The sequence below is a fragment of the Capra hircus genome, chromosome 2 (genome assembly GCF_001704415.2).
Source record: "Capra hircus breed San Clemente chromosome 2, ASM170441v1, whole genome shotgun sequence".
In the NCBI taxonomy this organism is placed as follows: domain Eukaryota; kingdom Metazoa; phylum Chordata; class Mammalia; order Artiodactyla; family Bovidae; genus Capra; species Capra hircus.
In genome coordinates, this window is record NC_030809.1 from 108,239,430 (window position 1) to 108,267,041 (window position 27,612).

The 27,612-nt window shown below is 42.8% G+C and overlaps 1 protein-coding gene and 1 pseudogene across 1 annotated transcript in view; one reads left to right on the plus strand and one right to left on the minus strand.

Moving 5' to 3' along the window:
- STK39 (serine/threonine kinase 39) overlaps positions 1–27,612 on the minus strand; it is a 318,038-nt gene that overhangs the window by 144,686 nt on the left and 145,740 nt on the right. The gene's annotated exons all lie outside the window — the stretch shown is intronic.
- LOC102180164 lies at positions 4,858–13,847 on the plus strand (annotated as a pseudogene).

The window sequence follows — 27,612 nt, forward strand, 5'->3', positions numbered from 1 at the left end:
TGCTGCTTTTGGGATAATGGAACTTCGTAACTTCGAAAATCCAATTTGAAAGGGCAATGCTGTGAAAGAGAATGTTCTGGAAGCAGAAAGGGAGCTATTCTGAAGAAGCAGCACAAAACAAGAAGTAATCAGATTTCTTGTTTGGCTTTAGTCCTATCTAACCTCCAATATGGCATTTCCCCAAGACAGGGTGACAAAGAACAATGAGAACAGCCAGAAGCCAAGAAAGCAGCATCCAATTTTGCAACTGTTGTCTTTGAGAAGGAACGCTCCTGCTGGAATGGGTGCCGAGCTGATCTGTGATTTTAGCTAATGAAGAAAACAATGGCAACGTTCTGTCCTGGTGAGACAAATAACATAGATGAGAAAACACACATCATATAAAACCGAAGGGTAAAAAGGGAGAATACATGTTTAGCAGTGGAGCAGAGCCGAAGATGCTCTGGATACAGCAGTGAGTTACCAAGTTAACTTAATTGCAGGAGAAGGAGGCATGGGAATGAGAAAGAAGAGCACACAGCTAACGGCATACTGCTCCAGGCAGGCAGCAGAATGGACCGTGGAAACCACGAGAACCGTAACAAGCATCAGAGACACACTGTGATGGTCGGGTTTAGGTGTCGACTTGGCTATGCCAGCATCCGCAGTTATTCAATCAAACACTAATGTAGGCATTGCCGTGAAGACATAGTAGACATAACTGTCTTTAACCGCAGGGAAATTATACCTTGATAATCTGGGTGGGCCTGATTCTATCAGTTGACAGGCCTGAACAGTTGAGCTAGGGCTTCTCTGAAGAAGAAACTGCAAAGCCTGTGGACAACAGCTTTGGCCATGCCCAAGAGTTGTGGCCTGCCCTTCATACCCTTCAACCCTATAGGCTCTCAGTTCAGTTCAGTCGCTCAGTCGTGTCCGACTCTTTGCGGCCCCATGAATCGCAGCACGCCAGGCCTCCCTGTCCATCACCAACTCCCGGAGTTCACTCAGACTCACGTCCATCGAGTCCGTGATGCCATCCAGCCATCTCATCCTCTGTCGTCCCCTTCTCTTCCTGCCCCCAATCCCTCCCAGCATCAGAGACTTTTCCAATGAGTCAAGTCTTCGCATGAGGTGGCCAAAGTACTGGAGTTTCAGCTTCAGCATCAGTCCCTAGGCTCTACGCCTTAATTATGTCAGACAATTTCTTGCAATAAATCTCTTTATACCTTCCTGGTTCTGTTTCTCTGGTTGAAGCCTAACTGATACACTAACTCCAGCAGCCTCACAGTGGCACTGAAAAATAAAAGGCAAACTAGCTAGCAGAAGAGCAGTGCCCATAAGAGCAGCCACTGGGTTTCGGTAATGGAACACGTTAATGTCTCCAAATGAAACAGAAAGAGAGCTGAATAGAAAAGACAAGAAGAAGAAAAATAACTAAGATGGACTGGATGATCATAACTTGCTGCAGACTGCAGACTGGATTCCAACCTTGTAAAGACAGCCAACATAAAGATTAGGGGTGAGTTACCCATTAAACATCATTCATGTGAACTCTGAGTGGTACAAGCAATGCCAGCACCTTGAAAAATGTTCTGCCAAGACTTAAATTTGCTTAGGGATTAATAATCCGTGAAAGATACTCAAGTGCATTTGAGTCTGGTAGAATGGAAACTCATCCAGACTCAGCAACTGTTCTATAGAATGCAATCTAGAAAATATTTGTCATATTATAATTTCACCAAAGCGTCTGCTTTAAAAATATACACATCCATACAAACGTTTCCGAATAACTTTTAGATGTCAGTGCCAAAGAGTTCCTTCACAACAATTATGACTAACTGCCCTGAAGATGCATTCCAGCTAATTCTCAGCTTAAAGTTCCTAATTAAACACCAGTAATAGGTTCTCTGAAAAAGTAGATCCCTACACAGATTTCCAGCATGCTCTCCATTACCGAGGATGAAGTCTGATTATGGTGAGACACATGATATACCTCTTTTGTGTGGGGGAAAAAAAAGGAGTGGGAAAGAGTTGCTACCTCTACTGGTTGCCAGCAGAACTTTACAGTTTCTATTTATCAGGGCGTGAGGCTCAAACGGAGGGATGTTTATTCTTTCTGGTTGTAAACTAAATACAACATCCATATTGTAAAATATTATGCACCCAACAGCAAGTATCAAACAGATCATCAAAACACAAGAAGACGCTAGTAGAGAACAGAGCATTCATCACTGCTGAACGTAAGGAGGAGGAGGTGCGCACATATACGTTTCTCGATTCATCTGCATATGCACAGAGCATTTCCGGAAGATCTTATCAGACTTGGTGATGGCTCTGAATTGAGAGAGGGACTTCTTTTCACTGGGTCATGTACATTAAGGAACCCCAATATATATCACTCATTTCCTGCCCCCCTCTCCCAGTTCTGAACTAATTTAGAAGTATGACCAGTACGTCTGGACAGGGGGCGGTCAAAAATCACCCTTTTTACAAAGGTGATACTTGACAATGCGGCTTGAATGTTGAGCCAGCAGCCTTCCTTGATGAATGACCCCTGGATTTAGACAAGACTTACCTATCCTGTCCCCAGCAAGCACGACCAGTGCATTCCTACCTCACCCAGGCAGGGCCACGGTGACTGACCAGTAGCACCTCTCTCTTTGAGCAGTACAGCTCCCTCAGAAAGGGAGGGCAAGGGGCTGGGCCACACGTGCCCACTTCCTCCCTCCAAACTCACCAATCAGATACACTGCTGGGCAGAGTTGGGCCAAGAATGTCTTGCTCATTGCATGAGCAGTGAAGAAACATTCCCTCTGCCTCTTCCTCTTTTGGCATCATTTGCAATTTTATCATTATTATGTACAATGCTGTCAGTCAAAAATCAGGTATTTAAAAATTAAAGATATACATACCTCTTGTTTAAAAATGCAAACAGAATTCTTTTTATTAAAAAAAAAAATAAGATAAAGTAAAAGTAACTACCTCCTATCTCAAAACAATATTCAAAGACATGACTTTTCCAGGAGGGAAAGAAGTGATAGTAAGATGAGCTACTAAATGTTTAAGAACGAAAATGGTGAAACCTTCTATAAAATCTTGATGTGACCATGAGGCCAACTTATGGTTCACCCACATTTGCCATAATAAGTGTACCATTTAGGGTTTCCAACATTTTTTTAATTTTTATGCAACAAATTCTGGAATGAAGACTCACCATTAAAGTACTGGTCTGGTCAATGAAACCACCATCAAACTTTCGACCACACAGGGCCTGTAGTGACAACACACAGGGCGTGAAACGACAGGAGCTGGTGCTTTTTAGTATTCTGCCTTCACACTTCTCTCCACCAGAGGGACGAGTCTGTGTTCTTTTATATTACAGAGTAACGGATTCTGTTGTTCTTGTTAATCTGGTTAACCTGGTATCTTGGCTACAAAATCCAAAGATATTAAGAAGATATTCCAACATGCATGACAATTTGGAGCTCTGAAAGCACATGCCTTGGGGGTAAGATACAGTTCCATATATTCTGAGTCCTCACATTGAGAGTATCTTGTGTCTTGTTGTTGTGTAGTTGCTAAGTTGTGTCTGACTTTTTGCCACCCCGTGGACCATAGCACACCATGCTTCCCTGTCCTTCACAATCTCCTGGAGTTTGCTCAAACTCTTATCCATTGAGTTTTTGGTGAGGGGTAACTAATATATGCTTGTTAAATGTGTAAAGAACATTTTCCTGCTGCCTGAAAAAAATTTGCCAAACTTTGTATCAGGAGGAACTTCTCCCTATACTTCTCTCACCATTGCCCCTGGAGAGGGAAGTCAGAAGCTGCAGATACAGCATCACAGGGATCTTGAAGGGATATGAGGGGAGGGGTAAGTTAATGTCCCATTACATGCTGAAATCCTTTTAGCTTCTCACATCCGTAACCCCTAGAGTCAGAGCACACTTGAAATTTGCTGCAATGAACACAAAATCCAGCTCTGGGAACCAGCACTCAATACAGACTACTAATGGGTAACAGACACTTAAAACTTGTTAGTTGGATGCATGAATGAATAAGTCATCCTTGGCTAAAACACACAGGCACAGTAAGGGTCTGGGCCAGGCCATCTCAACCTGCAACTCAAAGGCATTTTATCATGTCCTTAGACAGCTACTACCCTTTGCCATCACGGACCCTGTTATTGTGGTGACATGATTAACAGACAAGTCTGAGGAAGCTAGGGCTTCCCTGGTGGCTCAGATGGTAAAGGATCTGCCTGTAATGTGGAAAACCAGGTTTGATCTCTGGGTTAGGAAGATCCTCTGGAAAGGAAATGGCAACCCACTCCAGCATTCTGGCCTGGAGAATCTCATGGACAGAGGAGCCTGGTGGGCTACAGTCCATAGAGTTGCAAAGAATCAGACACGACTGAACAACTAACACTTCACTTCACATGAGGAAGCTAAACGGCTTAATTTATTCTACCAGTTTAAGCAAAGCAGCAGCTGCTGTCAAGAAAACTCTGGGCTTTCCTCTAAGCATCTGAAGATCCTGAGAGGAAAAGCATGGTTATAATTGTCAAATAAGAGCAAAGTGGATGATCAAAATGGATGGGCCCATCTGCCTCAGAGACGACATACTAATGTCTTGCTGTGCAGGGAATAATTCAAAGAGGCAAACAAGTCTGTGGCGGTTCACTGCCATCATGGTCCCTTTGCAATGGACTCCATTCCCTGCCCTTCTGTCTGCACAGGGCAGAGACTTCAGATGGGAGTTCAGTTACCAAAAAAAAAAAAAAAAATACATACACAGCACTGACTTGCACTTTGGGTTGAAAGACTGAGGAATTTGATTCTAGCTCAAAATTGAACTGATTAGAAAGAAGAGCCAACGATGACATCACGAGGTCTCCATGTGAAAATATGCCTCCTATTGAAATCTCTGCCTGCTCCCACTCCAGCTGTCTTTACAGACCACTCCACCCAAGTTGTTATCTCAGTGAAAAGTCTCAAAAACGTAACAGGGGACAAGGAATCCCCCGCATGGTCACCTCCACAGGCGGCTGAAGCCTCTGAGGAGGACAAGACAGGAAGTGCCCAGACCACTGCCCGAGTACCAGTCAGTGACCATTAGTTGCTCAGGGTGTCTGACTCTTTGCAACCCCACAGACTGGAGCCCACTAGGCTCCTCCAACCCCAGGCAAGAACATGTTGAGACTTTGCCCCAGAAATAAATACGGAGTGGGTTGCCATTTTCTTCTCCAGGGGATCTTCCCAACCCAGGGATCGGACCCAGATCTATATTGCAGGCAGATTCTTTACAGTCTGAACCACCAGAGAGGCCCTCCTGGGTGGGTGGGGAGTGTCAACTACAATGGCACAGTCTAACAGTGGTGCCATATTCCTTGATTTGAGGGTCAGAAAGGCAAAAACCTCGTCACTCTATGTGTGGAAAGGGTAACAGGTGTCTGCAGAAGTGTCAAAACCAAAGAAGCAGCAGACCTTCAACTCCCTCCTGTTCCTCGCTTCTACATTTCACTACGTTCACTTTTAAGTCTTTTTTTTTTTTAAACTGGAACTGCCCTGCCACTGAGATTTCATCTTTACACTCTAACTCTTTATGCTTCAGTATTCTGAAAGCAAATCTCAGACTTCAGATCATTTTACCTGTCAATACTTCAGCACACGTCTCTAATAGAGAAGGACATTTTAAAACACGATCATGACGTTTTCACAAACAACAAAATCACCAATGATTTCTCAGGAGAATTAAGTTATCAGTCTATGTTGTATCTTATCCCACAGTCTCAAAAATGTCTTTTCAGCTTATTTATTCAAAACAAGATCTAAACAAGACCCACACATGATCCATACTACTAAATCTGTAATAGGTCTCATTAGGGTTTCGCTTAAAAGCCAGCCATCATAACCACTTAAGTAGGCTCTGACTTAGATGGAAAGAGCCTGTTTTCTTATTGCTAACAAGAAACACCCACCACCTCCAGACGGAGAACACTCACTTGCTTTATATCACTGGGAAAATTAATTCTCAGTAATAACTGAAAGCTACGATGAAGGTTCCAGTGTAAAAATGCTCCAGACAGGAGTTTTATTTCTGGGGCAAAGTCTCAACTGTGTTTCAATTCAGAGTTGAAAAGGGCCATAAATTCTATTTTTGTTAGTCCATTTAGTACTAAGAAGAGATTGCCAGAGCAGTAAAGTAAGTTACACAGATTTCCCTGTAATAGATTTGGAAAAACTACATATTCTAATTCTTGTATTTGCCAAAGACAACACTGTCCAACTACCGAATTTAAAAAGAAACCAAGATATATAACAGTTGTATATTCTCATGGGGTTAACTTTTTTTTAAAAAAAAAATTGGAACTTCAGCTTCCTTGGTAAGGGCTAGATGGGGGCCACATGGTGAAATATAAATGAGTTTGACAAGTACTCCAAGCCTAACTATGGGATCTGATGCTCTTCTAAGGATCCAAACCTCTCATCACATCTGCTAATTGGTAGGAAAATGAAGTATATGTGGATGCCATCATTGTTTTTCTTTTCCTGCCTAATGCCAGGAAGAGTCCAGTGGCTAACCTGGAAGATAGCTAAGGCGAGAAAGGTGGAGGCACTCAGAAATGGATCGTTAAGGCTTGCGACAAGAGGCTCTGCATGTGTAGGACCCACGCTCTGGGATTTGTTCTGCACGCTGGTCTCAGCTATCACTCTTGTGCTCAGCGTGTCCACATTCCTCTCTCCAGGCCACACCCTCCCGTGATCTGCAGATACAGATGCTGGTCTACTCTCTCCGTTTGAGATGAGACATCCCGCAAGGTTTACCACTTTCTAAACATTCAGTGTCATTCCCAGTAAAGGTTTCCTACCTGCCAAACTCAACATCAGAAAGAAAGTCAACCTCAGCTTTTCCTGAAATCTCCTCCTCTCCCTTCCCACCCTCTCAACCTCCATCCTCATGGAAACCTTGCAAATCCTCAGTTCTGTCCGAGTATCTCCTGCTTCCAAGTACCTCCTTACTCTGTTCTACCTTCATCCTCCACTGATTCTCACCTGGACTGAACACCAGCCTTCCAACCTGGCTGCTGTGGCCACTCTTGCCCCTAAACCACTGCCCACAATGCAGCCAGAATGGTTTTCCTAAAGGCAAACTAGATCATTGCACATCTCTTCTTAAATTCTTTTCATTCATTTATTTATTTTTTGCTGCACTGCTGGGGCTTGTGGGATCTTATTATAATAATAGTCCCCCAACTGGGGACTAAACCCAGGCCGTGGCAGTAAAACCACTGAGTCCAAAACACTGGACCACCAGGAATTTCCCTCTCTGCTTAAATTCTTATCAGAGTTCCCCAAAGCTGGCAGGGGGTCGGGGGAGGGAGGCAAAAAATGCAAAAACCTAACTCCTCATCAAGACACATAAGACATTTTTTGTTCTGGCTCTTATCCACCCCTCCAACTTTCCTCGACTTCAATCACACAAACAATTTTGCTCTTCCAATACATTTTCAAGCATTTGCCCAGGAAGGCTCCCCACCTGAGATAAGCTACCTTGCTGACTGGCAAAAGAACACATATCCTGCACAAGACAATGAAAGCATTGGGTCCCGGATGAAGTCCTCGGCCACCTCGCCCTCCTCGACACACCCCAGCATCCATGCGTCGTCCCCTCCCAGTGCTGACCCTTATGCTCCAGATGTGGCTTTCTGTCCAAGGCTTCCCCTCGTCTGTGCGGCCACCACCCGAGTTGCTCAGGGTCAAATCTCACTGCCAACATTTTTAACTTTTTATTTTATATTGGAGTATAGCCGTTTAACAACACTGTAATAGCTTCAGGTGCACAGCAGTGTGACCCAGCCATACACATACATGTATCCATTCTCCCCAAAACTCCCCTTCTGTGCAAGCTGCCACATAACATCGAGCAGAGCTCCCTGTGCTAAACAGTAGGTCCTTGTTGATTATCCAGTTTAAACACTGCAGGGTGGACCTGTCGATCCCAAACTCCCTAACTATCCCTTCCCCCCTTACTATCAACTTTCATTCTTCTCTTGGGATACTTACAGATGAAGGCTGTCTTACCTCTGGACCCTAGCACAGTCCTGGAACTCGATATGAAAAGTCCGTGTCTTTAGAATCCCCGCCCTCTAGAGTCCTCTGGATCGCATACCGTGCCTCCTCTGCATGGAGCCTCTGAATATATACAAGCCTCCACTGACCTCGAAATCTTCTCAACCCCCAAGCTATCACAGTCTCCTACTGCCCTTTCCCATCAAGCTTTGAAAAATCACCCACTAGCGCTTCCTTACCATCTCTTTACTCATTAAATCTGAATGTCCAGCTTCTCCCCTTACTGCTAAAACTGAGCTAAATCCAATGTCCTTTGAGAAGACCTCGTTTTTCTTCCCCTCACTGCAGAAATCAAAACCGCTGACCACTTCCACCTTGCTGGCTCCTGTGATGCCACTTTCTTTCCCTCTGTGCTCTACCTGGCCCGTTACTGCTCCCCAAGGACTTCACCACGGTCCCTGTAACACCCTCCTTGGCAGTCTCAGCTGACCACGTGGTTCCCACAGCAGCCTCCATGGAGAGGACTGCTAAATACAGCTCTTTCGGTCGTGGTCTCTACCGAGTCCCACATTTCTGTCTCCCTCAAACTGAAGTCCCAATGGAGCTTCACACTCCAATAGATGGCAACAAGCCTGGCACCTCTCTCCCCTCCTCAATGCCCACCCTCCTGCCCATATGGCCTCAGTCTCTTTCCATCGTCTCCCTTGTGTGATTTGCTCCTCTCTCCATCATTCGCCAGGATCCTTCAACTCTGATGTTTTAATAGTGCTGACTCATGTCCTTTCCTCCCTACACCTCTGCCGCGGTCCTAGCTGAAACCCGCACTGACTCACGCCTCAAGGTCTTTAACAGCTTCCGCTGGCCCATGGCTCCTCCTTCAGGCTGCCCACGACTCTCCACTTTTCCAATCAAACTTCCACAGCTGCCTCCCTGCCTCCAGGGTGCCCCTCACTGGCTCCTCACACCTTAGAGCACCACCTCCAAAATACATGGATTAAGACTCAAGGCTCCTCATATTCTGGACCTAATCCAACTTTAAAATCTCACTTTCTACTGCTTCTCTTCATGCAAGCTTTCCTCTCTCCCAGGGCTTCTCAAATATGCCTGATCATACAACTTACCTAGCTCCTTCGTTAAAATGCAGACTGTCAGGTCCTACTCAAGATCAAATGAGGCAAAAACTCCCAGGATTCATTGTGACTAGCCAAAAAGGATGGATGTTTTGGGAGTGGGGAGGCAGGTGGTGTGTGTGGGTGAGTGGGTGGGTGGGTGGGTGGGGGTGTGTGGGTAGGTATATGTGTGTGGGTGTGGCTGTGTGTGTGTGGGTGTGTGTGTGTGTTTCGCTTTGCGACCCCATGAACTGTAGCCCACCAGGCTCCTCTATCCAGTGGTGGTAGAGTGGAAGGTTAAATAAACAGCCTAAAATAAGCTGATTTGATTATCTAAATTAATTTGTCTCCCATAGTACTGATAACTGCTCCTAAGATCAAATTATACTGGTGGTGGTTTAGTTGCTCAGTTGTGTCCGACTCTGCAATCCCATGGACTGTAGCCTGCCAGGCTCCTCTGTCCACAGGATTCTCCAGGCCAGAATACTGTAGTGGGTTGCCATTTCCTTCTCTAGGGAATTATACTGGTAGGGCAAGAGAAAGAAGAGCGGGGGAAAAATGTTCAAATCCCCACTATTATCAGAAACCTTTCCTGAGTCCTCTAGCCACTCTCTTCCTTTAATCACAAAACTCCCTTAAAATTACCCATAATCTCTCCATATATATAAATGTCTACCACAAAGAGGAAGGAAATGCTTTTCTTGTCCTTGTCCCAATCATGATGCCAATGAAATTAAATAATCACTTTTATTATCTGGGGTAAAGCTCTTAAATCAATAAATGCTATTTTCCCAAGAAAAATAACTGAAGCAGAAACCTTAATGTGTGTATGTCTACTATGTTTTATTTTAAACATTAATTATATTATCTAACTGTTAAATATAGGGTTATAACGTTAAGATTCATGTGCTTTTATATTTTTCACATTACAGAGAAAAATGTTTTTTAATCTAATTTCATCACAATACACATTTTAATGATATTGGTTGAGATTATTAGAATATAAAATTGATTCACATTTATTACAGAAAATTTGGGAAATAAAAGAACAAAGATGAAATTAGTATTCTTCCACTAGGTGACAGTACAACACAGCAGTTGCCAACCAAAGGGCTTTTGTATCGGACAGATTTGAGGCTAAGCTCCAACCTAACCACTCACTGGATATCAATACTTACCCTTCCAACCTAACCACTCACTGGATATCAATACTTACCCTAACGGTCCCTCTCTTCATCAGCAAAACTGAGTCACAGTACCTACCTCATCAGGTTATAATGAGGACAAAGGAGACGACACGTATAAAACACTTTTAGTCCAGTGCCTCCAGATTTAGCAGGTGTTCAAAAAAGGCTGCTTGGTCATGAAGTCTACTCCAGAATGAATGAAAAAAAAAAAAAAAAAAACTGGGCATGGCCTCAGCCTCAAGAACTCCCGGAAAATGAATCACTGCGGACTCTATCCAAATACGAGGAGTTTTAAAACCTGCCATAGACCTGCTGATTTTCTTAGAAACATCCAGCCTGATATGACTACTTTTGGATATGTGAGCTCACTATTATGAACACAGCTAATAAATGAGTGGATGAAGATGGCATCAGGCCAGAACTGTTCTCTAAAATCTCCATACAGGAAGAAAGATGTGGCACTCAGGTTATAATGTTATAATGAGATTTAAAGTATTAATGATACAATGTCTGAATTAAAGATAAACTCCCTTATGAGAACTTTTCTATATTTAAATTCTGAATTATACTCTTATAAATATCTCTGTTGAATCAGTGAGCATAGAAAAAATCTTGCAAAGGATATAATTGTGCCCCAAATGACCACAAGGGAGAGAGAACAAGCTATAAACTTACTATTGTAGGACCACATCTTAACACATGCCTCTGTGTCCTTGTCCTACTAAGCTTGGTTTCCTAACACCAGCCTGGGTTAAAGTTGACAAGTACCACCAAGTAGACCATTTCTCCAGCACTCTGAAACTATCCAGGTGTTACAATGCAACCAGAGATAACGTCTTTGAAAATGTTAGCATTCTACTACATCATTAAAGAGAGAAAGAAAGCAGCGCTAAGTCATGTCCAACTCTTGTGATCCCATGAACTGTAGCCTGCCAGGCTCCTCTGTTCATGGGATTCTCCAGGCAAGAATACTAGAGCAGCTTGCCATTTCCTTCTCCAGGGGAAACTTCCCGACCCAAGAATTGAACCCAAGTTTCCCACATTGCAGGCAAATGCTTTACCGATTAAGCTATAGGGGAAGCCCACTACATCACTGCTGACTGCTTTTTAATCACACAACAATTCTTTCATACCTATCTGAAACAGAAATACTCCTTCCAAAAATATACACACACATAAGTATTCATGTGTCCATTCCATGTTTTCACGAAATCACATGCATTTTCAGATCCTCTTCAAAGAGGAGTCCTCCTTCTGTAGGTTCCACAGAACAGAGACATTGCCCAGCTTGTTGCTCCCTGAATTCCAGAGCCTGGGACCCTAGCTGGCACACTTCAGATGTCCAACCAAGAGCAGTAGAATGAAAGAAGGCATACAGTCAGTAAATGCTTGAATTTATGCCAGAGTTTGTGTCCAATGATTCTACTTTGCAATATGCGACAGAATCACAGTCTATAAAGGTGGTAAATTCAGCACTTACTGAGTTCTTCCTGTATGCTTTTCATTTTACAAACCTGTCTCCAACACCTACAAGAGCTGTGCAAATAGGTACAATGGGTAAGAGTCTCAAAAATAAGAGTCTCATCAAAGCTGAATTAGAATATTTATTGGAGGTCTCACAGCAAGCTAACACTAACCCTTTCTCAAAATTCATGTAGAGTAATTGAAACAACTGTGTAAAACAACCCAAAGTCCTCACAAGATTTATTCATCTTTACTCTTCAAGTATCCCAACCTAGAATAGTGGCTAGCATGTTGTAAGCATCAACAAATGTTTGATCTTTTTTATCAAGTGCACATATCTTAATAATGGAAACAAATATTTGTTGCAAAGGAAAGAGGGCATGAGAAAGGACAACTGTCAAGTGTACACTCAAGGTACACTTGAATTTTCTCATTCAAGGTCTGCACAATCATTGTTATCTAGCATCTTTTACTTCCTCTTACAGGAAGACTAGAAATCTCCATCTATCCCAAGGTGATTTTGAAACTACACCTATTGGACTTTAACACATGCTGTCTTGGCCAGTTTATTATGGCAACAAGACAGTGGGCCTGCTGCCTCCCAGATGCTGAACCTGATGGGTTGATATGCCTTGTACTCCTGACTGGGATACCACTGAGGGCACGTTCTCAGATGACCATTTGCAGCAGCATGGATATGACACCAGGTGAAGTAAGTCAGAAGGAGAAAGACAAATACCATATGACATCACTTATACATGGGATCGAAACTACGACACAAATGAACTTATTTACAAAACAGAAACTGACTCACAGACAGAGCACAGACTTGTGGCTGCCAAGGTGGATGGGAGGTGGGGGAGTCATGGACAGGGAGTCTGGAATTAGCAGGTGCAAGCTGTTACCGGGTTGGCCACAAAGTTCATGCAGATTTTTACACAAGATACTACGGAAAAACCCAAATGAACTCTGTGGCCAACCCAATATATACAGAATATATATACAAAAAACAAAACCCTACTGTATAGCATGGGGAACAATAGACAATATCCTATAATAAACCATAACGGAAAAGAATATGAAAAGAATATATATATACACATATAATATTCTGAGGAGGGAATCCGATGCCTTCTAAAGGACTTCAGCCCTCTGCATGTCCAGAGAGTGCAGAATGGCTGCAAATGCTTCGCGTTCGTAGACCTGGGCTCTGTGCACAAAGTGCACTTGCGATCCAGGGACCGAATGGGGAGCACTACCACAAACGAAAACTGTACGTGAATCCCAACAACAGGTCTCCCAAGAGGACCCCGATGTGACTGAGCGGCCCCAGGTACTGCCGATTTCGGAGACGCCCTCTGCTCAAAGATTTGCCAGAACCACTGCTTGTCCACAGCTCACTCCCAAAGCTTCTGGTGAGCCCTGTGAGACAGAGAAACCCAAGACAAGCTTCTCTGCAGTTCCCATGGAAATGAGAGGGTCCTTCTTGGTGCTGCTCCTGAGGGAATGTTTCTGAGACCTGGGCTGGCTGGCCACTGTCCCCAGCATCGGCAGGGAGGTGGGGCTGCTGGTGACCAGTACTGTCCCTCAGACCCCCTTCTTCTGGGCCACGCACATCACCGAGACTCTGCAGCAGAACATGCAGGCCCTGTTCAGCGCCCTGGCTGAGGCGGAGCAGCAGCAGGCCTACCAGCACAACTTGGCGGTGCGGCACAGGACCCGCGGTCTGGCCGAGTGCCACCTGGGTGATTCCGGACCAGCCTAAAACAGCTGCAGGGTTCTGAACCACGTGGACTCCTGGGCAGTGGTCATATCCATGGATTCTGGCCAGTCAGCCACCATCCTGGTGCAGTCCCTGCACAGCCTGGACAGTGATGATTTCTGGACCATCCCGCCACCTCCACCCCACTCAGCCACTCATGCTGGAGAAAGGTATTTTGAGTTTGAATCAGGTTACCCATCGCTCCTTGAAGGGAAGACCACCAGTGCTTTGGACTTGGGAGTCATACATCCTGAAGTCTGAAGAGTTTAAGTGACGTGGCTACAATCAGCAAGTTCCCTCTCCCGTCTAGGTTCTGCCCGCCCTGCCCTTTCACTCTTGAGGTCCCGGGGGGTGAAAAAGGCCACACTGGTGCCTAGAACTGACTGGATTCCCCTTTGCCTTTCCCTAGCTCACTTCTCAGCATGTCGTGTGTCTTCACTGTGAACATCGGAACCAAACAGGGAGGCTCCCATGGGGTTGAAAGTCTGATGTGGCCAGTGTCTTCTCTCCTGTCTCCTGTCTCTTCCTGGTACCCCCAGAGCATGATCTAAGTTGCCCTGACAGTTCTGGAGAATGCAGAGGCCCATTGCTTAATTTTCCTGGCATTCCACTGTAGAATCAGGTAGGGAGCATCTAAACACTGATCTGTCAGCATGGTGAATAAATGCTGGCATACTTCACACACACACACAAAAATTCACTGGATTGAGAATATCAGGTTGATAACAAGCTTCGTAGTTTCCTCATGTCACAATGACTTGGCAATATCCAGATGCAGAGGCCAAAAACATAAACTTAAAAAAATGATATGAACCTTTAAAAACTGTAATAGGAAACCAAAATTTCATTTTATACCAACTCTACTTGTTACTAAGAAATCTTGAGAGACGTTGGAGAAACCTCCAGTGCTTTTGATTGCCCAGTCTATTTTGAGAGAGAAGTTTGGAAAGTGAAATGGCCAAAGACAGCCTGCATGGAGAAAAAGTTAAAAAGCTGAGTGCCTGGGAACTCTGAGGCAGGCTAATCAGTCTCTGAAAAGTCAATAGCAGACACAGCCATGAATCAATTCAAGCAGTTCATCATGGTTAATTGAAAAATTTGCTGACTCTTTCAAGGTTTATATTGCATCCACAACTGGGAAACTCCAAAGTCTTTTTACAGTGGAAAGGTTCAAGGCCAAATGAAAGTCATCTGAAGTCAAAATAATCCAAGACCATGTTAGAAGGAGCCACAGGGCCTCTACAGCTACTCTCCTGTAGAAGGAGAGAACTCTGATTTACTTTTAGGAGAACTGGGCTCTGGGTTAGGCCAGGGGAGCCACTCGATCCAGAATAAGGTGTTTCAAACAGTTTCATCACTTGTTTGAAAAAGAAAAGCCTACCCTTATTGAGTATTTACTTAGTATACGGCTTATTTCACTGCACTAAGAACTTCACTGTGCATTATCCTGTGTGTGTGCATGTAGCCATATATATATAGCTTCAGTGGTGGTTTAGTTACTAAGTCGTATCCGACTCTTGTGACCCCATGGACTGTAGCCTGCCACGCTCCTCTGTCCATGGGATTCTCCAGGCAAGAATACTGCAGTAGGTTGCCATTTCCTTCTCTTTATTTAGATATAATTCACCTATGACACAGTTCATCGATTTAAATAGTATATGTCACAGAGTAACCATCACCACAATCAATTTTAGGCAAAGGTTATTACCCCCAAAAGAAACCCCACGTCCAGTAGCAGTTATTCCCTATTTGCTGCACAGCCTCCAGTCCTAGACAATCACTCATCTACTTTCTGCCTCTAATCATTTGCCTGTTCTGGGCATTTCACCTAAACAGACACATGCAGTACATTGCCCTTTTTTCCATTCATTAGCTGATGACATTCGGGTAGTTTCCAATTTGGGTCCTTAAGAATAATGCTGCCATGAACATTTGTGTACAAGTTCTGGTGTTTTCTCCTCAGCACATATCTGAGTGGCATTTCTGGATCATGTGTTAAATTCTGAGAAATTCCCAAAGCAGCTGCCCATTTTCCACGCCCACCTGTAGCATCTGAGGGTTCCAACTGCCCCACATCCTCACTAACGCTTGTTGCATCTGTCTTCTTGGTTACAGCCATCCTCCTGGGCACCAGGTGGGGTCTCACTGTTCTGATTTACACTTCCCTCTCTCGCATCATCTCACTTAATCATCATGGCGATCCCATGAGGTAAGAACCAGCCCTCACTCCTGTTTGGTACCCAAAGAAACTGTGGCTTGGAGAGCAGAAGCAACTGGCTGAAGGCCTGGTCATGTGCAGACTCTGCACCCCAGAGAGCCCCTTCAAGAGCATGACACAACTACCGGGCTCACGCCATCCTAAGGAGGTGGAACCGGATGCCCTCTTAAAGGCCTTTCCAGCTGGGAAGTTCTGGCTTCATGCATTCACACTGTGCAAAAGTCTCTTTTCTAGGTGCATTTTCACTTGGGCCCCCAAATCAGTAATATCTGAACGTCTTCTGAGTAGGAGGGTTGGGTTCTAATCATAATAAGATGAGGTTACAACCCGACATGCCAGCTCAAGGCCAAATCTGAGGCCAACTGGAATGAGTACACAGGACTTCGTATTGTGACTGAACCATACCAAACTGCCCACATGCAACTCTTCTAGAACTTCAAAGATGGCAATTTCATCTTGTGTATTTCGTGCGCTAACCTTACTCTCGGCTTTCTATGCACTTTCTTACCCTCCTTCTCCCTTTACCTCCTTTTAGTCATCTACAAAATAAATTTTATCCAGTCAATTGTTTGCATCTTTGTAAACCATCTCAAATCTTTTCTGAAATCAAGTGGAGTAGTAAAGAAATAAACATACCAAAGTGTTTTCAAGTAAGCTTCAAAATAGCCCACAGCTGCAGCCTCTTTCATCAGACTGTGTACTTTCCTAAGCAAACTGTTCTCCAAGAAACAGAAAACACTGCTCCTCTCTGTACCTTGACAGGAGAGAAAATGCTTTTATGATATTCTAAATTAGACACGCTTTACAAAATAATTTATGAAAGGAGAAAGACAGGTAGTCACTGCCCAGCAGGAAAAAAAGGCAGAAGGCAATGATTCATTTGTACACTCACAAATATATGCAAAGGTTGTTTCTCCTGGAGTACCTCCTTGAGATTTTTTCCTCTGATTTATGCCTAATATTCCATGATACTTTGTGATGACTGAATACTGTACTGAAGGCCACAGCTAACTATTAGAATCCGACAGGTGCCTAGGAAAATATTCAACATTGCTTTAAATTTTCTTCTCTTTTAAAGGTAATTATTTAGATCCCATAAGGTATATCCATGCTTTAATGCAGTTCTTTCAATTCCAAGACTTTGCCTTATCTTAAGAGATCATCACACTTGTGCTGACAGATGCATCGACTCAGAGAGAAAACTGCAAACCACAAGTGTCCATCAGTTCAGTGCTGCTTAAATGAACTAAGGTGTGTGAGTGTAGAAACAACTATGATACAGCCATTAACAATCAGAATGCTACCAGCTGACATGGGAGAAGATATAAATCTTTTTATTGAAGAAAAGCAAGGTACTTCATCATTGGAATAGTGTGAGGTCATGTGTACAACGGTACATCACATCTATCTGTGTATTTATTCACAAGCAGGATGGATGTGTAACAGCATGTCAAGAGTAGTTACCACTGGACAGTGACAGGTCAGGGAGTTTTTCTACATCCGGCGCTTTTCATTTTTTTCTCATAAAAAGCAGGTGTTATTAGCTTTTAACTGAAACACTGTATCTGATTTTGCCAGAAGCTTAGAAAAGAAGCCCAGTGTGCAGAGCACTGTCCTAGGCAGTAAGAAGTACACAAAATGTGAAAATGAAGGCTAAGAACCCTCAACCTGCTGATAACCTGGCTGGAAAGGTCAGACGTTGCGAAAGAAGCGATTCAGTTGCAAGTAGTAAAAGATGGAGCTTCAAAAGGGAGTCGAGTGTGCGCACATGCCATAAACACTCAGAAAAGAAGAGCAACAGCAAACTGTGCAACTGTGAGCCCATAAGCGAGAAGGGCTTCCTGAGTGTTTGGGAAGGACTTGTGACAGTGGAGAGTGGAAGGAGAAGACGGTGACAGGATGAGATGGTTGGACGGCATCACCAACTCAATGGACATGAGTCTGAGCAAACCCCAGGAGACAGTAAAGGACAGGCGAGCCTGGCGCGCTGCAGTCCACCCGGTCACAAAGACAGCACTGAGTGACTGAGCTCAGTCCTCAGAGTGGAAGGAGCAGAAGGAAAGGATGTTTTGAGAAAGTTAGGAAACAGGTGAAAATCTTTATCCTATTTTCCAGGACCACTAATTAGTTTAGCTGAAACCTAGCATCCTGACCGCAGACTAATGAGAGATGAGAGTCTAAAAACCACGATGATTTAGAAGACAACTGGGTGATATCTACCCACGATACATACACATACACCCTTTGACCCTGTATTTCTGAGTATTTAGCCTACAGAAAAACTTAAAATACATGCAAACATGACATGTATACACGAATAATTAATGAAACAATGTTTGTATGGTGAAAGTTTGCAAATATCCAGATTTCCAATAATCGGGAACTGGATAAATAAATCATACGTCTTGAAAAAGAATATTAGGTAGCAATACAAAAGGATGGGGAAGTTGTATACACACATGGAAATAAATTCAGTGAAAAAACCCAAGATAAAGAACTGTATAACATGTTGCCTTTCTGCACTAAAATGAGTGAAAACTAGGACTATGTGTTCACACTGGGCAGATAAACAACATATGAAAAACAATTTTAAAAAGGCGACTCCGAAAGAGGTTAGGTAGGTTGGATGTTCAAAGTGCTTCTTCGTTCTAACTTCCAGAAAACTCATTAATATGAGAATGAAAGGGAACTCAGTCCACCCTAGTGATTCTGAAGGACTTCAGACAGCTTCCCATGCTCTCCTGCAGCCCGATATTCAGTAGGAACATGTGGCCTAGGCTCCACTGGGGACAACATAATTCAATGATTCAGCAGTCTGCACACAGCTCCAGACCATGTCGGTACCCCGAAGTCATTTTACGAAACAATGAAAGCCAGCAGATTAGACCTCAGAAAGGCAGATGGCTGCCTTGTTTCAGTGGGCATACTTCAGAAAATCCCCACAGTACGATGTTATCTAATTGGCACAGAAATAAGAGGTCTTGGAAAAGGGAATCTGGGCTTTTAAAGTCAATTTCAAATGCAAGCTTAAGCTGACATAGTGCAGCTGTAAAACCTGGAAAATGAAAGGGAAAACTTTAAATAAGCAAACACCATTTCTTCGAGGAGCTTACATCTACAAGAAATACCAGTCATGTCGGAGAGGGATTGTGTGGAGATGATCACATTTAATTGAGATTTTTAAAGCCAGGATTTGCAGGCTTCGTAACCAAAAGGGCAAAACTTTGTGTGAGTAATGACTCCAATTCTGGGAGAAATGTAATCGGCCGGGCCCTACTGAAGGGCTGTGCTGACTCCAGAACCTCAGGCTAGCACTGAAATTCAAGATAAGAATTGCTTCTTCCTCTAAAGAACAATGATGGTTTCATGGAAGGCAGCGTTGCCAGGCAGTCTTAGTGTACAGACCTTGAAAACAGTAATATATCAAGACGCCAATATATTTGTAAAGTAACAACATTTAGTGTGGAAGCAGGAATGAACACTATTTTTAAGCATCAGCTTTAGAGTCAGACTGCCTCTATACACATCCCTACACTCATACTTTAACAGCTATCAGACTCCCCGTAAATGACTTACATTCTAGGCACCTCAGTCTCTCATCTGCAATATGGAGAAAGAATAGTACCGGCCTTGTAAGGATTTTGTAATGATACAATGAGAAGATATCAGTCAGGCACTTAGCACAGTATTTGCCTAAGCTAAACTCAACAGAGATTACCTATCATGGTTATTATTCTTGTTACTATTATTGTTGTTACCAATACTTCCTCTCCAAGGGCTATACATATGTTAGAACTAACACTCAGAAGAACAAACTATATCCAGATTAAGTTACCTCTAGGTTGAAGCTTAAACTATAATCCAGAATTACATGGAATAAATACATAATACAAAACTCACTCAGAAAAATGAAAGAATCACTTTTTGATAATCTACTATTGTGACAACAGATGAATCACCTGGAGAGGGGCAGTTGCTTCACAGTAACACAGCCTTAGACATAAAAAATTGTCTCAGTTGATTATTTTACCATATACATCTACTCAGAATTAATGGCACAGCTGACAAAATATCTTAAAAATAACCATTAGTTAAGTTCAGGGCAATTAAACAGGACATCAGAAGTGACTATGATTTTAACCTCAGGTCTTATTGTTAAATATTCTACACTTTGCTTTTTTCTCATTCTAATTCCAGATGAATCACTTCACAACATGATGAATCAGTCTTTTAAGAACCCATGGGTCTGGGACTGAACCTGCTATAGGAAAACCTTCTGAAACGCTTTAGGAATCTGGAGCTTTCCAGAATGACGACTCACCTCACTTACCACATGCCTACTTGAAAGAAGAAAGCATCTATCCTAAAAAACATTAGGGATAACTATACTTTGTGTGTAGCATACACCATCTCTGTTTGTCAGCCTCTGTAAAGCACTTAAATGCAGAATTAGTTCAAACAGTCCTCATCAGGGAGTTACCACAATATAAAGGAAATCTGGACTGACTTGCTACTTCACCTTAAAAACAAAAAAATCACTTGACATCTATGTACCTACCTACATTTATCTTTGTAACATACAGACTGCTCCGTGAACTATCTGGCCTTTTCACGGCCTCACAGTTACACTGAAGTTTAAAAAGAAAATACATGTAAATATAACTCAAACTCTGGGACGTTTTGGGGAATTTTACCCATTTTTGCATTTATTTTTAATCTACCAAATAGCTTCACATCAGGTGGACAGAGTACTTCAACACTTTGGCCACCTGATGAGAAGAGCTGAATCACTGGAAGAGATCCTGATGCTGGGAAAGATCAAAGGCAGGAGGAGAAGGAGACGACAGAGGACAAGATGGCTGGATGGCATAACTGACTCAAAGGACATGAGTTTGAGCAAGCTCTGAGAGTTGGTGAAGGACAGGGAAGCCTGGTGTGCTGAAGTCCATGGGGTCACAGAGTCAGACACAACCGAGCGAATGAACTACAACAAAGCAAGAGCTTCTGTAACACTAGGAAGCATCACTATGAACAAAGCTAGTGGAGGCAATGGAATTCCGGTTGAGCTATTTCAAACCCTAAAAGATGATGCTGTGAAAGTGCTGCACTCAATATGCCAGCAAATTTGGAAAACTCAGCAGTGGCCACAGGACTGGAAATGGTCAGTTTTCATTCCAATCCCTAAGAAAGGGAATGCCAAACAATGTTCAAACTACTGCACAATTGCACTCATCTCACATGCTAATAAGGTAATGTTCAAAATTCTCCAAGCCAGGCTTCAGCAATACGTGAACCGTGAACTTCCCGATGTTCAAGCTGGTTTTAGAAAAGGCAGAGGAACCAGAGACCAAATTGCCAACATCTGCTGGATCATGGAAAAAGCAAGAGAGTTCCAGAAAAACATCGATTTCTGCTTTATTGACTATGCCAAAGCCTTTGACTGTGTGGATCACAATAAATTGTGGAAAATTCTGAAAGAGATGGAATACCAGACCACCTGACCTGCCTCTTGAGAAATCTGTATGCAGATCAGGAAGCACCAGTTAGAACTGGACATGGAACAACAGACTGGTTCCAAATAGGAAGAGGAGTACGCAAGGCTGTCTATTGTCACCATGCTTAATTAACTTATATGCAGAGTACATCATGAGAAACACTGGACTAGAAGAAACACAAGCTGGAATCAAGATTGCCAGGAGAAATATCAATCACCTCAGATATGCAGATGACACCACCCTTATGGCAGAAAGTGAAGAGGAACTAAAAAGCCTCTTGATGAAAGTGAAAGAGGAGAGTGAAAAAGTTGGCTTAAAGCTCAACATTCAGAAAAGGAAGATCATGGCATCTGGTCCCATCACTTCATGGCAAATAGATGGGGAAACAGTGGAAACAGTGGCAGACTTTATTTTGGGGGACTCCAAAATCACTGCAGATGGTGACTGCAGCCATGAAATTAAAAGACGCTTACTCCTTGGAAGGAAAGTTATGACTAACCTAGACAGTATATTAAAAAGCAGAGACATTACTTTGCCAACAAAGGTCTGTCTAGTCAAGGCTATGGTTTTCCCAGTGGTCATGTATGGATGTGAGAGTTGGACTCTAAAGAAAGCTGAGCACCGAAGAATTGATGCTTTTGAACTGTAGTGTTGGAGAAGACTTTTGAGAGTCCCATGGACTCAAGGAGATCCAACCAGTCCATCTTAAAGGAGATCAGTCCTGAGTGTTCACTGGAAGGATTGATGCTGAAGCTGAAACTCCAATACTTCAGCCACCTGATGTGAAGAACTGACTCATTGGAAAAGACCCTGATGCTGGAAAAGATTGAAGGTGGGAGGACAAGGGGACAACAGAGGATGAGATGGCTGAATGGCATCACCGAATCAATGGACGTAAGTTTGAGTGAACTCTGGGAGTTGGTGATGGACAGGGAGGCCTGGCATGCTGCAGTCCATGGTGTCGAAAAGAGTCGGACACGACTGAGTGATGGAACTGAACTGTAACACTGTTCATACCGATAGGCCCAGTGACCACAGATGATAAAAAAAGTTTATACTTTCCTAAGTGTTGGGTAACAGGCCCAAGAACCACTCACTTTATAGTGACTCCTGCTCTTGCAACAATAATGCCATTCTTGATAAAACCAGTGCTCCCAGGAAAAACATTTTCAAAGCAACACTTTTTAAATTCTTAACACAACTGTTTCAATGGCCTTGGCAAATTCCTCCTTACCACTGAATATTCATGCCACCCTAAATTACCCATTGGAAAGGCACACTTTCTAAAATGCCTCGTGGAGTTACTAAGCCCCATTCATAACCGATGAAGATAAGAGGATTACTTCTTAGTTAGGAGCACAATGGGATGTCTCTTCGGGGATGTCTTGATCCCCATGGTGCAGCAACCTGTGACCCAATTTTATTTGAATAAAATTTTATTCAAAATTATAAAATTATCATTGTTCATGTTTGATGCTTAGCTTGTTTTGACTTTTCCTCTTCCTGAATGTTCCTTTAATGTAGGTTCATTAAGCATAAATTATTTCAGTTTTTGCTAATTTTCAATGGTTTTCTTTTACCTCTAGGCTCAGAAATTTTAATTTTCTTGAAAAACTTTGAAGATACTGACTGATTCTTTTGTCTTAAGGCTTTGATTTTTGCTACTGAGGTGTCTGCTGTGGGTCTGGTTATTATTCCCTTATAGGAGATCTGTTCTGCTTCCTCGGCTCATTTTAAGATCTTCCTTTTATCTCTGAGTTCTACAATTTTAGTTCAAAATACCACAGTGCAGATATCTTTTTATTTATCGTGTTGGTTTACAATACTTTTCCTGATCCTGTGCACTGCTATCTGTCACAGCATCTGAAAAATTATTAAACTATTACCTCTCTTGTATTTCTCTACTGTGTTCCTCTCAGGCTATGATTGGATTTATGTCACAATTTCTTATTCTATTCTGTATGTTATTAACCTCTCTGTCTGTTTTCATCTCTCTACCTGCCCATGTTGCATTCTTGGTAATTTCTTCAGTTTATCAATTCTCTTTTCATCTGTGTCTAATTACCAAAATTTTTTTCATCTAAGACCTTCCACTGATGGTTTTTCTCTTACTTTAACAGTTATAAAATTCATATCTAAAATATGTTTATTTTTCAGATCTGCTGATCATTTTTGAGATTGTATTTGTTCCTTTTCAGAATTCTATTTTCTATTTCTTTAAATATTTCATATACAGTCTTTTTTAATAGAAAGCATCAGATAATTCCCATATCTGAATTTCTCTGGAGTGGCACCTAAATTAGTTACTTTTAATGTTTTATTTTTATTTGGAGGTAAGTGTTCCTCCAAAGAATATTTGTGTTTGCTTCTACCAGAATTCAAGAGGCACCAACTACATTTTACCCATCTTCCAAGTCAGGAGTTTATCAGCTAAATTCAGGAGTCCTGGCTCAACTTTTAGTTGTCAAACTTCAAAATAAATTAAAATCAGTGCACGGGCTAAACAAACATGGGTTAGCTCTCTTCCCTTGTTGCTGCAGAATTAATATAGGCATTCACCCTCACAGGTAACACCCACCTACCTTTCAACCTCCAGCTGTTTCTTTTTCCCTGTTTTTGGATCCTTACATAATTGTCTTCACTTTCTTTGAACCCAGAAATGCAGTATAATCTATGCTTAAGGTAGGATCCTGTTATTGGGACACTCAACTTATTTTATTTCTCAGATGCACACAATAAGGGAAAAATATAGTCTAAAATAAGAAAAATTCACTTCAAAAATTAGTGATTTTTCCATTTATAAATTCAAAGTATTTATTGGAATAAACTGAAGTATTTATTGGAATTCCCCTTTTATATTATTCTGTATTTTCTAAGGTTCTTAGAAGTTTAAATCTAAAATGTAATGTCAGACCTTGCACCATGCTCAATTCCAACAGAAACAAACAAACCTGCCCTGTTCCCTCTAAACACTGGTAATAAGAAATAAGAAATAAATAGTCATTGCAGGAGGGTTGAAAGACATCTGGCTCAACTTCCCAGTAGAGTCAAAAATAAACCTCATCACATTCATTTGGCCAGCATCTACAAAGCAGGGAGTGTGTCACAGAACACGGTAAGCAGTGAAGATGGCCAAGCAAGACGGTCCTGCTCGTCAGTGAAGCTCTAACCTACTAATGCATCTCATTTTCATCAGCTGGCTTCGGTGTATCCAATATAAAAAGAAACAGCACTAAACCAGGAACCAACAGCAGTGATCAAGGTCTTGGTCACTGATTGAAAAATCCATTAAATCTCCAGAGAACTCAATATCTGGTCTCTACACCAGGAGGACAGGTTCAGACCAGCAGTTTCCAAACTGAGTTCTTTGAACTCTGAAGCTTTCTCAGAATCTCCTATATTCAAAATTTTAAACTTCCAGATGAAGTTTTTTTTTTTTCCTTTGATGTTTCATAGCATTTTAATAGTCAGTGGTTTGGATGATTATGTCACAAACTAGTCACCTTATGGCACATACAGAAAATAATAATATTTATACAGTGGATGGGATGACATGCTAGACTTGATTTACAGCAACTGACCCCAGAACAGCAGGCATCCCAAGCCCTGCTCAACTGCCCTGAGCGATGCGGTGATCAGGGGCCTGACTCATCGGTCACCCACTCACCATCCACTGCTGTGCTCTGGCCACTGGTCAGGAAGCGCTGGTGGAGATGACAGCTAGGGTCTCAGTCCTGTGGGTCCTTCATGATTTTAATTCCAGTCTATTTAATCTCTGGACAGTTTCCACTATTAGAAACTCTCCGATAGTGTGAGCCCACAGCTATTTCCTGACCTTCTCTTCACTGCCCAGATACGAATTCCCCAACAACTCTGCACATGGGTATGCCAAAGGCTCATCCATCCATCCTGCCACCTCAACATGTGAGACTGCTCCCACACCTTCATATATTATGCACTGAAGAAACCAGCATTAGGAGGAAGGCAGAAACTGGTGCCTATATTAACAATGCCAGTAAAATGAGAGCACTTCAAGACAGACAGGCCCACCTGAATAGGCAATACAAGATCTCTTAAGCAACACCCCAAGAAGCCAGTTTAAGAAGACATCAAAGCCCTACTTCACATGGATAGCCCAGTGAGCAAGTGACGGAACGCTGATAAGATAGGTCTTACAAGCAACAACTATAAGAGGCTGCTCCAGCAGAGTTCAGAGTATAAAAGACACAGAGGAAGGGATCACACACCCCAAAGGCGAGTAAGAAAAAGGAAAAAAGGAGAAGACGAAATATAGGCACTCTAGTTGTGTGGCTAAATAATTGTGGGGTGGGGGGGGAAGGACTATAAATTTTTTGTGAAGTGAGCTTAGCACTATAATTTCCTTCCAAACCTGAGACAGACCAGAAGACTTGTCTCAATCCCCAATATAACCACTGACTGACCTGCTCATAAAACTGCAGAGTCCTGGGTCAGGGCCCCAGACCCACTGAACGCTGATCTCTGCTTAAGGAGCCTGGGTATCTGGGTATTAGAACAACTAGGTAGTAAGCTTCTGTAAGGAAAAAGGACAGAGAGTATTGCTCAAGGTGGTGAATAAGAGAAAAGCAAGAGGCTTCCAGGAAGTAGGATCCGATCACAGAAAACTTCAGTGGGGGAGGGGCTGGCTTAGAAGTCATTTATTTCACAAAACTTTTACTTTATTCTAACAGATAGTATATTCAAAAGCAGAGACATTACTTTGCCGACTAAGGTCCATCTAGTCAAGGCTATGGTTTTTCCAGTGGTCATGTATGGATGTGAGAGTCGGACTGTGAAGAAAGCTGAGCGCCAAAGAATTGATGCTTTTGAACTGTGGCGTTGGAGAAGACTCTTGAGAGTCCCTTGGACTGCAAGGAGATCCAACCAGTCCATTCTGAAGGAGATCAACCCTGGGATTTCTTTGGAAAGAATGATGCTAAAGCTGAAGCTCCAGTACTTTGGCCACCTCATGCAAAGAGTTGACTCATTGGAAAAGACTCTGATGCTGGGAAGGATTGGGGGCAGGAGGAGAAGGGGATGACCGAGGATGAGATGGCTGGATGGCATCAGTGACTCGATGGACGTGAGTCTGAGTGAACTCCGGGAGATGGTGATGGACAGGGAGGCCTGGCGTGCTGCGATTCATGGGGTCGCAAAGAGTCGGACACGACTGAGCGACTGAACTGAACTGAACAGATAGTTCATTATAGTTGTTAAAAATACATTAAATAGGGAAGCTTCCCAATTGTAACTTAAATTTTCGTTAAGTAAACAAAGGAACTAGAATCTGTAATATTAAAACAGGGATAAATAATAGAGTTCCAGTCAAACTTCAGTAATCTGAAGTCCTCAAGGAAACTAGTAAGACTGTGTGTGTTGTCAGAAGGAGAACAGTTTTATTTGAAGAACAAGGGTTAGCAGCTGAGGTTCTACAGAGACAGGAAGAGGGAAGGAAATAAAGGGATGCAATTCACTAACTTTAGACTTTAATTTCCTTGAGAAAATAAAAGACAATCCTCACATGACATTTAAATACTTCCTCCTGCTCACTCGTGGAATACGCCCTCCTTCCTTGCAAAACGTCCCCTGATGCACAGCGAGGGAAGGAGACGAAGGCATAGGCAGTAATGAATCCCTGCTATGTTACAGATGCTGTAAAAGCATCTGATATAAACTGTCACATTTAAATGTCACAAAACTCTTGGAGTTTGGGAAGGTGAGAAAAGCAAGGCTCCAAGAACCCGAGTTCCCCTAAGGTTTAAAGTCAGCCAGAGGGCAGCCAGGGGGAAGTATAATCTCAAGCTTATACTTTTTAAAAAATATGCTATGGGACTGCCCTGGCGGCTCAGTGGTAAAGAATCCATCTGCCAATGTAGGAGACGTGGGTTCGATCCCTGATCCAGGAAGATCCCACATGCTGCCGAGCAACTAAACCCAGGCACCACAACCGTAGAGGCTGCACTCTAGAGCCTACGTGTCGCAACTGCTGAAGCCCAAGTGCCCCAAAGCCCGTGCTCCGCGACAAGAGACTCCACCACAATGAGAAGCCCATGCTCCGCAAACAGAGAATAGCCCCTGTGGGCCCACACAGCAGCAAAGACTCAGCACAGCCATAAATAAATAAAATTATAAAGAAAAATAATAATACTATGCAATGATTCAGAAAAAAACGGGGGTTACAATTTTAAAAGCTATAATGTGGTTAAGATCGTAGGGGATCTGAACCAGGACATGGGTATATAACAAAAGCAAAACAAAAGAAGAGGCAGAGCTCAGTATCCAAATTGTGTGGTACCACCCTTCAAGCA